Here is a 14,435-nt window from a genome sequence, read left to right as displayed (position 1 = left end):
ATATATATATATATAATATATATATAATATATATATTATATATATATAATATAGATATATATATTCACTTTGTGCTTTTCTTTTTCAGTCCTTGTTTCTTTTTTTTTTAATTAGTGATTTTTTTTTTTTACTAGCGATAGAATGAGACAAGATTGTGGGATAACAGGGGTATAGCTCCATACAATCCCCAGCTCCAGAGTTCCATATCCCATCCCCTCTATTGGCAGCTTCCCTATTTTTTATCCCTCTCTGGAAGTATGGGCCAAAATTCTCTATGGGATGCAGAAGGTGGAAGGTTTGGCTTCTGTAATTGCTTCTCTTCTGGACATGGACATTGGCAGGTGAGCCCAATAGCTAACATGCAGGTGGGCTAAAAGTATTGTCTGGGAAGATTATGCCAGAGTTGAGAATGGGATTAAAAAGCTGGCCTCCAGGAGCAGTGGATTCATGGTGCAGGCACTGAGCCCCAGCAATAACCCTGGAGGCAAAAAAAAAAAAAATCTGGATCAGGTAGAGTCTGCTGTCCAACCTCTCTTTAGGGAATGGAACATTCCCTACCATTGATTATCCACATTGAGGGCAAAGTCCTATAGGGGCCCACAAAGGGGTCTATTATGTTGTTCCTGATGGAGATGACCAGTGACAGTGGCGAGAAGGTCTTGGAGTCCCACCTCCTCAGATCCCTGTCCCACTAGGGAAAGAGAGAGATAGGCTGGGAGTATGGATTGACCTGCCAACACCCATGTTCAGCAGAAAAGCAGTTACAGAAGCCAGACCTTCTATCTTCTGCACCTCACAATGATCCTGGATCCATGCTCCCAGAGGGATAAAGAATAGGAAAGCTATCAGGGGAGGGGATTAGATATGGAGCTCTGAGGGTGGGCATTGTGTGGAAATGTACCCCTCTTATCCTATAGTCTTGTCAATATTTCCGTTTTATAAATAAATTTTTAAAAAAATCTGAATCAGGGCAGAGAGTAACTCCCAAATATGGGGAAAGTAGATAAATACCATTAACTGTAAACCCCACCCATCTGACCTAGAGCCTATGTCTGATCATATTCAGCACAGGGGCCTGTGTAACCCCAGCATCCCTGCCAGTCTGAGCTCACAGTCTGTGGTCACAGCTGGGAACATTCTAGGCTGCACTCACTGACTGTGTAAGCTGAAGATGGGCAGCGTGCTGACTTGACACATTCCTGCATTGCATTTTTACTGCTACACTGTCCTTGTGGAATCAGGGTGAAGAATGAGGGTGAGAATCCCTGGTGCCTTACAGCAAGAGAGACACGTGCTTCCCAGCCAGGGCCAGGTGCTCAAGATTGTCTTCAGCTCCCCACCTTTTGCAGAAGCATTGGCAAGAATATTCTCACCCTCAATTTAGGCCCATTTCCTCCATTGTGGACCAGGATCCCAAGTCCTCATCATTAACTCCCAGCCCCAGTAAAGTGATTAAAGGGGTAAGGAGGAGTCTGGCAGTGGTGCAATTGGTTGAACACACAGATTACCATGCACAAGAGTTGGAGTCTTGGCTTCCCACTGGCAGCGGGGATGTTTTATGAGCAGTGAAGCAGATCTGCAGGTCTCTCTCTCTCTCTCTCTCTCTCTCTCTCTCTCTCTCTCTCTCGTTCTCCTTCTCTACTGTCCTCTCTCCTTTTAATGTCTCTGTCCTGTCAAAGAAAATAGAAAGTAAAAAAAAAAATGTCATCCAGGAGCGATGGATTCATAGCGCTGGCACCGAGTCCCAGCAATAACCATGGTGGTAATAAAGACAAGAGAAAAATTAAAAGAAAAAAAAAGATTAGATGAGATTATGAGGATAGAACCATCATGAATGGCATCAGTGGCCTTATGGAATCACAGGAAAGTTTGCTTCCTATCTTGGCTCTCTACCCTGTGAAAACTCAGTGAAAAGACAAGTCACCTGTGAAAAAAGAAATCAGCTCAAATTCCCCCAACATCTTTATCTTGGATTCCAGAACTATGAGAATAAACTGGTATTATTTAGAAGCCAAATACATATCTATATGTATTTGTGGGCCATGTGTCTCTGTGCCAATTTTTCAGTTCTCTCCTCAATGCCTTAGACAAGTGATGTCCAGATCTCTCTCTCTCTCTCTCTCTCTCTCTCTCTCTCTCTCTCTCTCTCACACACACACACACACACACTCACTCGCTGCCTTTCCAAGCTCTTCATTACCCATCCTTCCATGCAATAAATTCCAAGCATGCGCCTGCCCCAGACCCTATCATATCTATAATTTCCCCCCACTTGCTTGTCTGGGAAGCTCTGGTTTTGCAGATCAAAGTCAGAGGCGCAGCCCCTGGGGATCCAGCAGAGAACTTCCAGAAAGACTCACTGGCTTCCAGGAGGACCTTGCAGCAACCCCCAGCTCACATGTGTGCCTTTTCCTCTCACCAGCAGCCCCTGAGCTTCTCCCCACTGGAGGAGGAGGCGGGGGAGAGTGGGCTCCAGCACTTCTGAATTTATTGTCCACAGAGCAAGGTCAGTGCGCAGGAGAGGGGCTCTTTGCACATAGCAGTGTGAGGGTTTTAGAGTTCTCAGCCAGGGTTAAGAGGCTGGTATTCTTTTTCTGTGTTGCCCCAAAGTGCAACATCCTGATGTGTTTGGGTCCTGAACTACAGAAGCACAGTCCCCAGACTGTTTCTCTCAAGGTAGGCGTGGCTAAGGGACTTGGGGGAGGGGGGAGCCCCAGAGTGTAAAGGTCCCAATTAGATCCTATCCAGATGAGGAAACTTAGGCCACTTGGTACTGTTAGGTGGGCTGTTACTGTTGAAAGGCAGAGTGAACCTTTGGACACCAGCATGGCTTCCTGGGCGGGTTTGAGTCTCGTTCCCTCCCCCTCTTCTCTCTCTCTCTCTCAAGTTTACTTAGTGGTAAACTTTTTTCATTTATTATATATTAATATGAAAATAACCTACATGAATACATCCTACATAATTCAATGGGCTAATGGGAATTGTAAAGTGGTGAGAATGTGTGGATGGTCCCACTTGATGTAAGGAGGTTTTTCGAAGGGAGGAGAAAGAACAAAGGGAAAATATTCTGTGGTTGGAAGAAGCTTAAGCAACACTCTTTTTTTTGTCTTTACCCCCCTCCCGCAGGAAATTCACAGTGTATATTAGCATAACAAAGGCTCGGACAAGGCCTGCAGGCAAGGACACTGGGCCCTTCATTAACCATCCCCACCCATATCCTCCTCCCCCTTTCTTTTCCCCAAAGGATAGGCACATGGCAGACATTAGCATCTTATAAAGTCAGTTCAATGGAACACACTTTAGGAAATGTTGTTTGAAAGCACTGCACTTTGATTCATAAAGAGAACCGGCAGAGAGAAATTTCCTTTTTCTTTTTGCCTCCAGGGTTATCACTGGTGCCAGCACTATGAATCCTCTGCTCCTGGTGGCCATTTTTATTTTATTTCTCCATTTTATGGGATAGGCCAGAGAGACATTGAGAGAAGAGGGAGAGAGAGAGAGAGAGACCTGCAGATCTGCTTTGCCCTTGTTAACGTCCCTCCTGCAGGTGGGGAGCCAGCCAGTACCTGCCCACTTCTTCATCCTAGCTGGCCCAGTCTGTGCCCGGTGCCATTTTCAGGGCCAGGCAAAGTTGCTCAGTCTGATTCACACTGATCAAGGGTGTTGAAGTCTCTTCCCAGATTCCAGAGGAGGGAGAGAAACCAAGACCTCTCTTTGTGATTTTTTTTAAGAGAGTCAGAAATCGAGAGAGAGAGAGAGAGAGAGAGAGAGAGAGAGAGAGAGAGAGAGGGAGAGAAAGACCTGCAGTACTGCTTCCCTGCTTGTGAAGCTTCCCCCCTGCAGGTGGGGAATGGGGGCTTGAACCCAGGTCCTTGCACATGATAATATGTGCGCTCTATGGGGTATGCCACTTTCCACCTATCCACCTTCCCCCCTTGTTTAAATACAGGCAGAGAGTGTGAAAAAGGCCACAGAACCAAAATCTCTTTCAGTGTGATACAGGCTAGGTTTGAACCCAGATCACACACATGGCAAAGCAGAGCAAGGAAAGAAGAAACTATGATTTTGAAATTCACAGCTTATATAGTTTTCTTCAATGGGGCAAAAGCTTATCTGTGGGCCCCAGTGAGCTATGTTTCTGCTGTGTTAAGATACCAGGTGCTGGGCCCAGGCAGTAGCACACCTGGTTAAGCGCATACACTATAGTATGCAAGGACCCAGGTTTGAATGCCTGGTCCCCACGCTGCAGGGAGGGAAGCTTCACAAATGGTGAAGCAGTGTCTCTCTGTTTCTCTCTCTCTCTGTCTCCCCCACCCCTCTCAATTTCTCCCTGTCTATCAAATAATAAATAATAAAATATTTTTTAAAATCTAGAGAAAAACACCAGGTGCTAAATTGTGACTGATCTGAAAAAGAGTGTGTGTGTTGGGGTGGGGTAGGCCAAGGACACTTTAAAATCCAGTGCAGAATCTTACTGGAGTAATAGAGCAGAGGAGTGGTGGGGACATCATGTGAAAAGATAGAAGCTGTGGTCTGGGAGGTGGTGCAATGGATAAAGCACTGGATTCTCAAGCATGAGATGCTGAGTTCAATCCCCAGCAGCACATGTACCAGAGTGATGTCTGGTTCTTTCTCTCTTCCTATATTTCTCATTAGTAAATAAATAAAATCTTAAAAAAAAAAAAAAAGAAAGAAAGAAAAAGAAAAAGAAAAAGAAAGAAAAACCTGAACTGGAATTGGCGTATTATACCAAAGTAAGAGACTCTGGGCAAGGAGGTGCGGGGGGAAGATACAGACCCAAAAAGGATGACGAAGATCCTAGTGGGGGTTGTATTGTTATATGGAAAACTGGGAAGTGTTATGCATGTACAAACTATTGTATTTACTGTCAAATGTAAAATGTTAATTCCCCAATAAAGAAATTAAAGAAAAGAAAAAAAGAAAAAAGATAAGCGCCTTGGTTATATTTGATTTTCAGATACACGATGAATTCTTTAGTGTGATTGGAGAGAGAGCTTTGTTTTCCAAGTTTTTTTTTTTTTCCAGTGCAAAGCTTATTACTATGTCGACAAAAAGAAAAAGAACAATCCAATTAAAAAATGGGCAGAGGATATGAATAGAAAGTTCTCTAAAGACAAGACACACATGACCCACAGACATATGCAGAAATGCTCCAATTCACTCATGACCAGAGAAGTGCAAATCAAAAGCACAGTGAGATTTCACCTCACACTCATGAGAATGGGCTCTACCAATAGAACAAGAGAGGGTCAGTGTTGGAGAGGGTGTGGAGAGAGGGGAACTCTACTCCACTGCCAGTGGGAACACAGACTGGTACAACCACTCTGGAAAATAGTCTGGAGACTCCTTAAACAAATACAAGCGGAAATGCCACATGCCCCAGCAATCCCACAGCTAGGCATATATCCAAAAGCTATAACAGCACTAATTTGAAGGGACATATGCACCCCCATGCTCACAGCAGCTTTGTTCATGATAGCAGAAATCTAGAAACAATCAAAATGCCCTTCGACAGATGACTGGATAGAAAAGTTATGGGACATAGACTCCATGGAGTATTACGCAGCAATAATAAAGATGGCATTGTGTCTTTTGGGATGAAGTGGAAGGAACTGGAGAAGATGACGTTTAGTGAAACAAATCAGGAGGTGAAGGACTACAGAATGGCTTCACTCCTATGCAGACTATAGACAACTGAGTATAGGAATGTGAAGAGAACAAAATGTCGACCTATTTCCAAGACTATGGGAGAACTACAGGGGTTATCTATAGGGGTGGGGATGGACATGTAGACCTCTGGTGACAGGAGTGTGGAATTAATAAATAAAAATTCTAAAAGTTCAAAAAAAAAAAGCCTTATTGCTTAAGGGGGCAGGCACATGCCAACTGCCCCTTGGAATGGCAGCCTCCGTGGGCACTCAGACTAATGGTGGTTTCTTCTGTCTTTATGTGTCACACAGGAGACTCTAGGCTGGGTTTAACCAACCCAGCATGCAACACTGTCTGGTAAAAACAGAAGGTCAGTTCTTTATTTATTTATTGGATAGAGACAGAGAAAAAAACTGAGAGAGGAGGGAGAGATAGAAGAAGAAAGAGACACACCTGAGGCCCTGCTTCACTGCTTGGAAACCTCCCCCCTGCAGGTGGGGAATGGGGACTTGAACCCAGGTCCTTGAACTTGGTAACACGTGAACTCAACTCTGTGCCCCACTACCTGCACCCCTGCCCCCAGTAGGATTTCTTTTGTGACCCTCCATCTAAACTTCTAGTTCATAAATTCAATCAACAAACACGACGGAGCATCTCTTCTAAGCTGGGCATGCTGAGGGGTGCTAAGAAGGGCCAGAATGTGACAGCCTATGTGACTGGAGGATTCCAGGGACCCTCCCTTGGCCCTCGAAGCTTCTTCTTGGGCTGGGTGAGCAAATCCATGGCCATCAGACAGTGGGAGAAACAGCGAATCTAATTACAGAGGGAGGACTTGCATAGCTATAAACTGTAGAGCAGATGGAGCTGGCCGAAAGTTTTTCCTCTTGAGTTAAGGAATGGGGTGGGGTCTTGGCCTCCTAGCAGAGGGGACGGGGTGCTCACAGGCCTTAGAAAGGTCTCTCTTGACAGGCTTGTTTCTGCATGCCTAAAATGGACTTCCACTCTAAGATCCTTAATCTCATCTGCTCTGTTCCTACTCTTTGACTCCTGCTCATCAAGCATTTTGTCTCACTTTATCTCCTGCCACCTTCTAGACACTAAGTTGTAGATACTACCATGGTTCTATCCTTACTTCTCTGGGCAGACAACCTCACCAGTGTGTCCTAGAACCTCACCTCTCCAGAGCCCTACTCCCCACTAGGGCAAGACAGAAACAGGCTGGAGATATAGATCAACCTGCCAATGCCCAAACCCAGTGAAGAAGCAATTACAGAAGCCAGAACTCCTACCTTCTGCACCACCAAAACAGCTTTGATCCATGCTCCCAGTGGGGGAGAAGTGACAGAAGGAAGAGGATGAGGGCTGGGCAGTAGTGCAGCGGGTTAAGCGCACATGGTGCCAAGCGCAAGGACCGGCATAAAGATCCTGGTTTGAGCCCCCGGTTCCCCACCTGCAGGGAGTCGCTTCACAAGCGCTGAAGCAGGCCTGCAGGTGTCTGTCTTTCTCTCCCCCTCTCTGTCTTCCCCTCCTGTCTCAATTTCTCTCTGTCCTATTCAACAATAACGACAGCAGTAACAACAATAATAACGACAACAATAAAAAAGGGGGCAACAAAAGGAAAAAAATGGACTCCAGGAGTAGTGGATTTGTAGTGCAGGCACTGAATCCCGGAAATAACGCTGGAAGCAAAAAGAAGAAGGAGGAGGAGGAGGAGGAGAAGGAAGAGGATAAGAGGACTCAACTCCAGTTCCATCAGGACCCAGAGAGAGAGAGAGAGACAGAGAGAGGAGGAGGAAAAAAGGGAGGAACATTTGGATGTAGTAATAGGGTTATGTGTAACTTGGAGGGGAAGAGAGAACTGGACCTGGAAGAAAAAGGGGGCAGGTATGTACAAATGTAGACAGATAGTTGTAGAGATGACAGTTAACCCTGGGGAGAACCACTGTGGTTTGCAATGGAGGGACTTGGGATTCAGAGTTGTGGTGGTGGGAATGGTGTGGAATTATACCCCTCTTGATATGTAATTTTGTATATCAATATTGAATCACTAATGTATATTAAGCTTGTTTCTGGAGATGCTCTTAATTCTGAGCAGTCTTCATTCTGGAAGTGCATGGTGACACTTTCTCTGGAGGCTCCCAGAGCTCCCACTGACCTTGGCAGCAGGTGACACGTGCTGGGGGCAATATGCTTTGGACACTTTGGGGAGGCCTCTTCTTCCTGGGTCTACCTGACCTTCTCAATATATGTCGGTGTCCCCCATTGTATGAGGGGGTTCCCACTGATCCACTCACCCCTATAGACTCAGAAAGTAGAGAAAATACAGAGAAAGCATGACTTCTCCAAATACCTCCCACACACAAACACATTTCATTGTTTTCATTGTCCCCGGCCTCTCTAATTCAACCTGAATCACCCCCAAGTCTTGCCCAATCTATGCTCTGCCCTTGCTCTCCCTCTCTCTCCCTCCTTTTCTCTTCTCCTTCCCTGTTTCCCCCAAATCCTACTTCTCTTAATTCTAACTTCCACAGAGAGTGTATAAGTACTAAGATTCAGTACCATTTCTTGAGCATCTTTTTTCCCCCAAGGCAGTCTGTCAGAGTTTTCCTTCCTATATGTTCTTTCAGGATCTGAAAGACAACAATTGGATATTTTCAGCCAATTTGATAGGTCAGAATGGAGTAGACCCACAGAGATGTCAGTTGCGGTCCCTTGGGCTGTGGAGACAGCAGGTGAAGTGAGAGCTTCAAGCCCTGCTGAGGACTCACGCTTTTCATGGAAGTCATTCTGTTGGCCAACCCCTGTCTTGCTGCTTCTTCAGATAAATTTGAATCTTTTCCTCATTTCATGTTTTATTCATTTTATTTTAACAAGGTAGATACAGAGAGAAACATACAGAAAGACTGGAGCAGTGCTCAACTCTGGCTTCCGGTGGTGCTAGGGATTGAACTGGGACCTCTGTGCCTCGGGAACGAAAGTATTTTTGCAGAACCATTACACTGTCTCCCCAGCAAGACCCCTAGGAAGCAAAGAAGTCATAGCACTTCCACGCTTCTTAAGGCCATGTGTGCTATTTTGCAGGGGTCATTCTATGTCATTGTAGGACACACTTCCCACCTCAGCACTCAGGGAACCAGAGCACATAGCTTGTAAGGGCTGGAGCCCATGGTGGTCGGAGGGAGGGGAAGAATTGGGCTCCTGGCTGGAGCTTCAAAACAAGTGTAAGAAGCATCAATATGAACATTCAAGCCCTTTGTGAATGAGGTCTGAGAGAAGAGCATATGTATGTGACCATTGCCTGGAACGTGACTTCTGTCCGTATCTTTTATTGCTTTACTTATGAAGAGATGCATACATGGCTTTACTAGCTGCTTCCTTTCTTCTGTCTGTCTGTCTTCCTGCCTGTTTTGAGGTCATCAGAAGGGAGGGTTGACGTCTCAGCCATGTCATCCACATTCTGCACACTGGGGAGTTGATCCTCCAAGATGCCAGGGATCAGGTCCCCTGTGGCCACATGCTCAGACGCCAGAGGAGTTGCCAAAACAACATAGAGCAGAGCAGGGGGAGAGGCCAGGGGGTGTCTTAGTGGAGCTGCCATAAGGCACTAGGACAAGGACAGGCTCCCAGCTAGGCCCCAGCACCGCTCCAAGTGAAATGGATTAGCGGCTCCCTCTCTATCAGGCTGAGTTATGAACTCGACAATCTGTGGGGCGTTTACATGAACCAGAAGATGTGTTTGTTATCTGATGAAAATTGCTTAATTTAATATCCTGCCTTAGACAGACTGAGAACTTCTCTGGGAGAATATTCCAGGGTGGATACTTTTTTTTTTGTAGTCCCTAGACATGTTTAAGAAAAGCAATGACAATTCTCTCTCTCCTTTTATTATTATTTATTTTCCCTTTTGTTGCCCTTGTTTTATTGTTGTTGTTATTGCTGGTGTCATTGTTGGATAGGACAGAGAGAATAGAGGGAGGAGGGGAAGACAGAGTGAAGGAGAGAAAGAGAGACACCTGTAAACCTGCTTCACCGCCTGTGAAGTGACTCCCCTGCAGGTGGGGAGCCGGGGGGCTTGAACTGGGATTCTTATGCTGGTCCTTGTGATTAACTTGCTGTGCTACCACCCAGCCCCCTGGGCAATTCTCTTTTTAGCCATGAAAGAGAAAAAAAATAAAAATGGTTTTAGAATCCTATTGGCAATGTGGTATCAGCATTTTGGACCCAGGGAGGACCCAGAATATCCACTCCTACTGCATGGCCCACTGATGGCATTCAGCCCTAAGGTGCAAATGGGCTGGTTTGAGAGGAAGCTAATGATGTAAAAAAAGAAAGAAAGAAAGAAAGAAAGAAAGAAAGAAAGAAAGAAAGAAAGAAAGAAAAGAAAAGGAAATAGAAGCTACCACAAGTATGCAGGGTTTTCCATATGCTTTGGATTCATGGATTCAAAGTTACCAGAGAGGAGTCAATATATCCTCAAGCTGAGTGTGGGAAGACCCTAGAGGCTTGTCTGCTGCAGGTTGCCTTGTTAATCTGAATCTGCTAGTCCCACCCCCTGGATCACTGGGTCATGAGGTGGGTTGCGAGGACTTGCGTTTCTACCACTGGGGAAATGGCTCAGCTGGCAGAGGATTCAGTCTTGTGTGCCTGAAGTTCCAGGTTTGGTCCCCAGTGTCTCTGGTGTCTCTCTTTCTCATGTAAAAGTCGCTCTCTTTTGCACAGGATAAATGAAATCATTGTGTTTAAAGAATCTAGCCCTTTAAGGAGTGCTGCATTGCTCCTGTTTTCTTACTGCTCACACGTGTGGATTTGGATCTGACCCTTGCTCTTATTTCAAAACAAATGAAAAATGATTAAAATTTAAACAAACAAGCAAAAAAAAAAAAAAAACTCCTGGGATTTCTGATGAGGTTGGAAGAATTGGGGGGAAAAAAGGGGTGGTGGTGGTGGTGGTGGTGGCACACCCAGTTAAATGCACTTCTTACCAAGCATGAGGACCCAGGTTTGAGCGCCCCCCCCCCCCCGTTCCCCACCTGCAGGGGGTCTAGCTGCTTCATGAGCAGGGAAGCAGATCTGCAGGTCTCTCTCTCTCTCTCTTTCTCACTCTCTGTCCTCTCTCACTTTCCCTTTCTCCTATCTAATTTAAAAAATAGAAAAGAAAAGAAAAAAAAAGGTCGCTGGGAGAGGCGGATTTGTAGTGCTGACACTGAGCTCCAGTAATAACTCTGATGGCAACTATAAAAAAAAAGCAGTGGCCGGGCAGGGTCGCACCTCATTACCAGAACCAAGGGCCCAGGTTCAAGCTCCCAGTCCCCGTTTACAGGAGGGAACAATGAAGCAGGACTGCAGGTTCTGTCTCCGTGTCTCTCTTTCCCTCTCTCTCCCCCTCTGTCTCTCCCTCCCCTCTCAATTTTTCTGTCTCCATCTATAATAGATAAATAAATAAATACATAAATAAAACAAAGATTTTTTTTGCCTCCAGGGTTATTGCTGGGGCTCAGTACCTCCACTATGAGTCCACTGCTCCTGGAGGCCATTTTTCCCATTTTGTTGCCTCTGTTATTATAATTATTGTTGTTGCTGTTGTTGTTGTTGGATAGGACAGAGAGAAATGGAGAGAGGAGGGGAAGACAGGGAGAGAGAAAGATAGATACCTGCAGACCTGTTTCAGTGCTTGTGAAGTGACCCCTTGCAGGTGGGGAACCGGGGGTTCGAACCGGGATCCTTACGCTGGTCCTTGCGCTTTGCGCCATGGGAGCTTAATCCACTGCGTTACCACCTGGTCCCTCCTTTTTTAAAGGAGCCAGGAAATGACTGCTGGTAGGACACAGGACTTGCATGTTTGAGGCGCCTAGCCCCATTCCCAGTGCTGTGTGGGCCAGAATGGTGCTCTGACTCTTATCTAACCTACCTACCTATTCTCTCTCTCTCTCTCTCTCTCTCTCTCTCTCTCTCTCTGTCTCTCCACTCCCACCATCTCATGTGAAATAGATAATAATCTTTTGAAATAAGATAGATATGTATTCTAAGGGATTAGCGATGGATTAGTGATGGAAGTTCCTGTTCTCTGAAGTGTCTGTGTTGCACTGGGAGTGGGTGTGGAGGTCTCATCTCTGGTCCTTCTCTGCCCTTGCCAGGGTGTCCTTAGGGTCCTACCTGGCTCCTTGCTCTTTCTATGCCCTCCTCTCTCTCTCTCTTCATCCTGACCTCGCCCTGTCTCTCCAGTCCTGTGAACTTGTCAGGCAAGGCAGAAGGTTCTTCCCCAAGCAGGAAGAAGGTTACTTCCCATACACACATACACACTAACCTTCAAATATGAGAACACGACTGGGATATGTCTGGGCCAGCGGGACACTGTTCAGCTAGCAGAGAAGTGTCAGTCGTTGGTCGCACTAAGACACTGTTAGTGTGTATCTTCTAGAACTGTGAAGATAATCCTCATGGCCTGGGAGGTGGCACAGTGGATAAAGTACTGGACCCTGGAGCATGAAGTCCTGAGTTCAAGCCCTGCATCACAGAGGCAATTATATATGATTTCCTGGTGTTCTCTCTCCCTCTCTCTCTCTCTCTCTCTCTCTCTCTGAATCTCTCTCTCTTTTATTTGTTTCATTTGGTTGGACAGAGAGAAATTGAGAGAGAGGGGTAGAGAGGGAGAGACAAAGACACCTGCAGCCCTGCTTCACCCCTTGTGAAGTTTCCCCCTTTGCAGGTGGGGACCAGGGGCTTGAACCTGTGAATTTAGGCATGGTAATGTGTGTGTGCTCAGTCAAGTGTACCACTGCCCAGCCTTCCCCTTTCATCAAGCAATAAATAAGTCTTATTCTTAATGAACACTTATAACCTACAAAATGAAAAATGATAATAATCAGTGTTCTGAGGAGGATACCAAAAGAGAGGCATAATAGCTTTGGCCATAAATAAAAAAAAAAGAAAAAAAAGAAAAACATGGAAAACTTCCTGGAAGAAGCAACATTGAAGCTGAGTTTTCAAGGATTACTGAAATGCATCCCTTCACTCAGAGACAATGACCTCCGGGGAATTGGGATCTGCAGGCTCACATGGATGAGAAAGGAGGTTTTTGCATGCAGTCAACCCTGAGCTGGTCCCAGTCTCTTCCAGTTTGGGTGTGTGGGGGGGGGGGGGAATGGAAATATCTCAGGGCCTCTGTACAAAGCAGCCTTTCCACCAGGCTCCACAGGGTGACCAGGCTGCGTGGGCTGCAGCTCAGCTTCCAGGGCTCCAGGCTCTGTAGAAACAGCCCCTCTGGGCATCCATCATGCTGTCAGATTCCAGGGACCAAGGGGGGGGGGGGGACACCCCACGCAGACTTTGTGGTTGCCCCCACTTGAGATCAGACTGCAGGCACACAGCTAAACAGGTCTGCAGTTTCACCTAGGCCCCCGTCCAGATAACGCAGGAGAGGGAGGCCTGGGGGGTGGGTGTCTCTACTATCTCCAGTACCCTGTTCCTCACCCCCAGCCCTGGACTTCTCCCTCCTTTGCCTTGCAGGAGAGGCTGGGAGAGGCAGAGCTGGTGGCACTGGCCAGAAAAGACAGGCAAGTGCAGTGGTGAGCTGGCCCCAACCTGTCTGTCTTTTGCAGGAGATGCCCCCAGTCCCTTAGACCCGGGTGCAAACATGGGTCACTGCATCTGATTCTCCTTTTTCTTGCAGGATGACAGCACTTGCTCTGCACCCTTGGCCAATGAGACCTTGTAGGCAGTTTTCTGTTGTCTTCTTCTTTTTTGTCCCTAGAGCAGGATTGGCCCACAGTGGGTGCACATTCAAGGTCTACAGGCTGAGCAAAGATAACGTGAGCCCTGCCTCACTGAAGGGAGCCTCCATGCTGTGGTCCATCCCATCGTCTCTCTGCCTCTCTGTCTCCAGCTCTACAACAGCAGCAGCAAAACAAAAATAAACAAATCACCGAAAGGTGTAAGAGGCCCAAGCACCCATGAGCAGGTACAGGAAGACAAGGTTCCCTCCTCAACAGACTCCCTCCCCACCCAAGCCCCAGGGGACAGCATCTCTCCCGGCTGCCACAGGGGGCCTCTAGGACTTGAGAGGAGATGTACACCAGTCACAGATGGGCCACTGCTGTGTGATTCTATTTAACATCATTTAATTTCACAGGAGAGAAGCCAGAGAAAGAGAGAGAGAGAAAGAGAGAGAGGAGGGAAGGTGAGAGGGAGGGAGAGAGGGAGGGAGAGGGGCTGGATGGTGGCGCACCTGGTTGAGCACACATTAAAATGCTCGAGGACCCAGGTTTGAGCCCCCATCCCCACCTGCAGGGGGAAAGTTTTGCTAGTGGTGAAGCAGGCTAGTGGTGAAAAGGCTTCTCCCTTTCTATCCCCACTACCTCCCGGGTTTCTGGCTATCTCTAGCCAATAAATAAAGATAATTTAAAAAGAGAGAGAGGAGGGTGAGGAAGAAAGATAGAGGGAGGGAGAGAGAGAAGGGAGTAAGAGGGAGGGAGATAAAGGAGAGAGAGGGAAAGAGAAGGAGGGAGAGAGAGGGGAGAGGGGAGGGAGGGAGGGAGGGAGAGAGAGAAGGGGGGAGGGGGAGAGAGGGAGGAAGACAGGGAGGGAGAGAAGAGGAGGGAGAGAGAGGAAGGGAGAGAGAGAGAGAGGGAAAGGAGAGAGAGGGAAGGAGAGGGGAGGGAGAAAGAGGAAGGAAGAGAGGGAGGGAGAAAGAGGAAAGGAGAGAGGGAGGAAGAGAGAGAAAGGGAGGGAGGAAGGGAGGGATGGAGGAAGGAAGAGGTAGGGAGAGG

The sequence above is a fragment of the Erinaceus europaeus genome, chromosome 6 (genome assembly GCF_950295315.1).
Source record: "Erinaceus europaeus chromosome 6, mEriEur2.1, whole genome shotgun sequence".
In the NCBI taxonomy this organism is placed as follows: domain Eukaryota; kingdom Metazoa; phylum Chordata; class Mammalia; order Eulipotyphla; family Erinaceidae; genus Erinaceus; species Erinaceus europaeus.
This window is presented reverse-complemented; position numbering follows the sequence as displayed.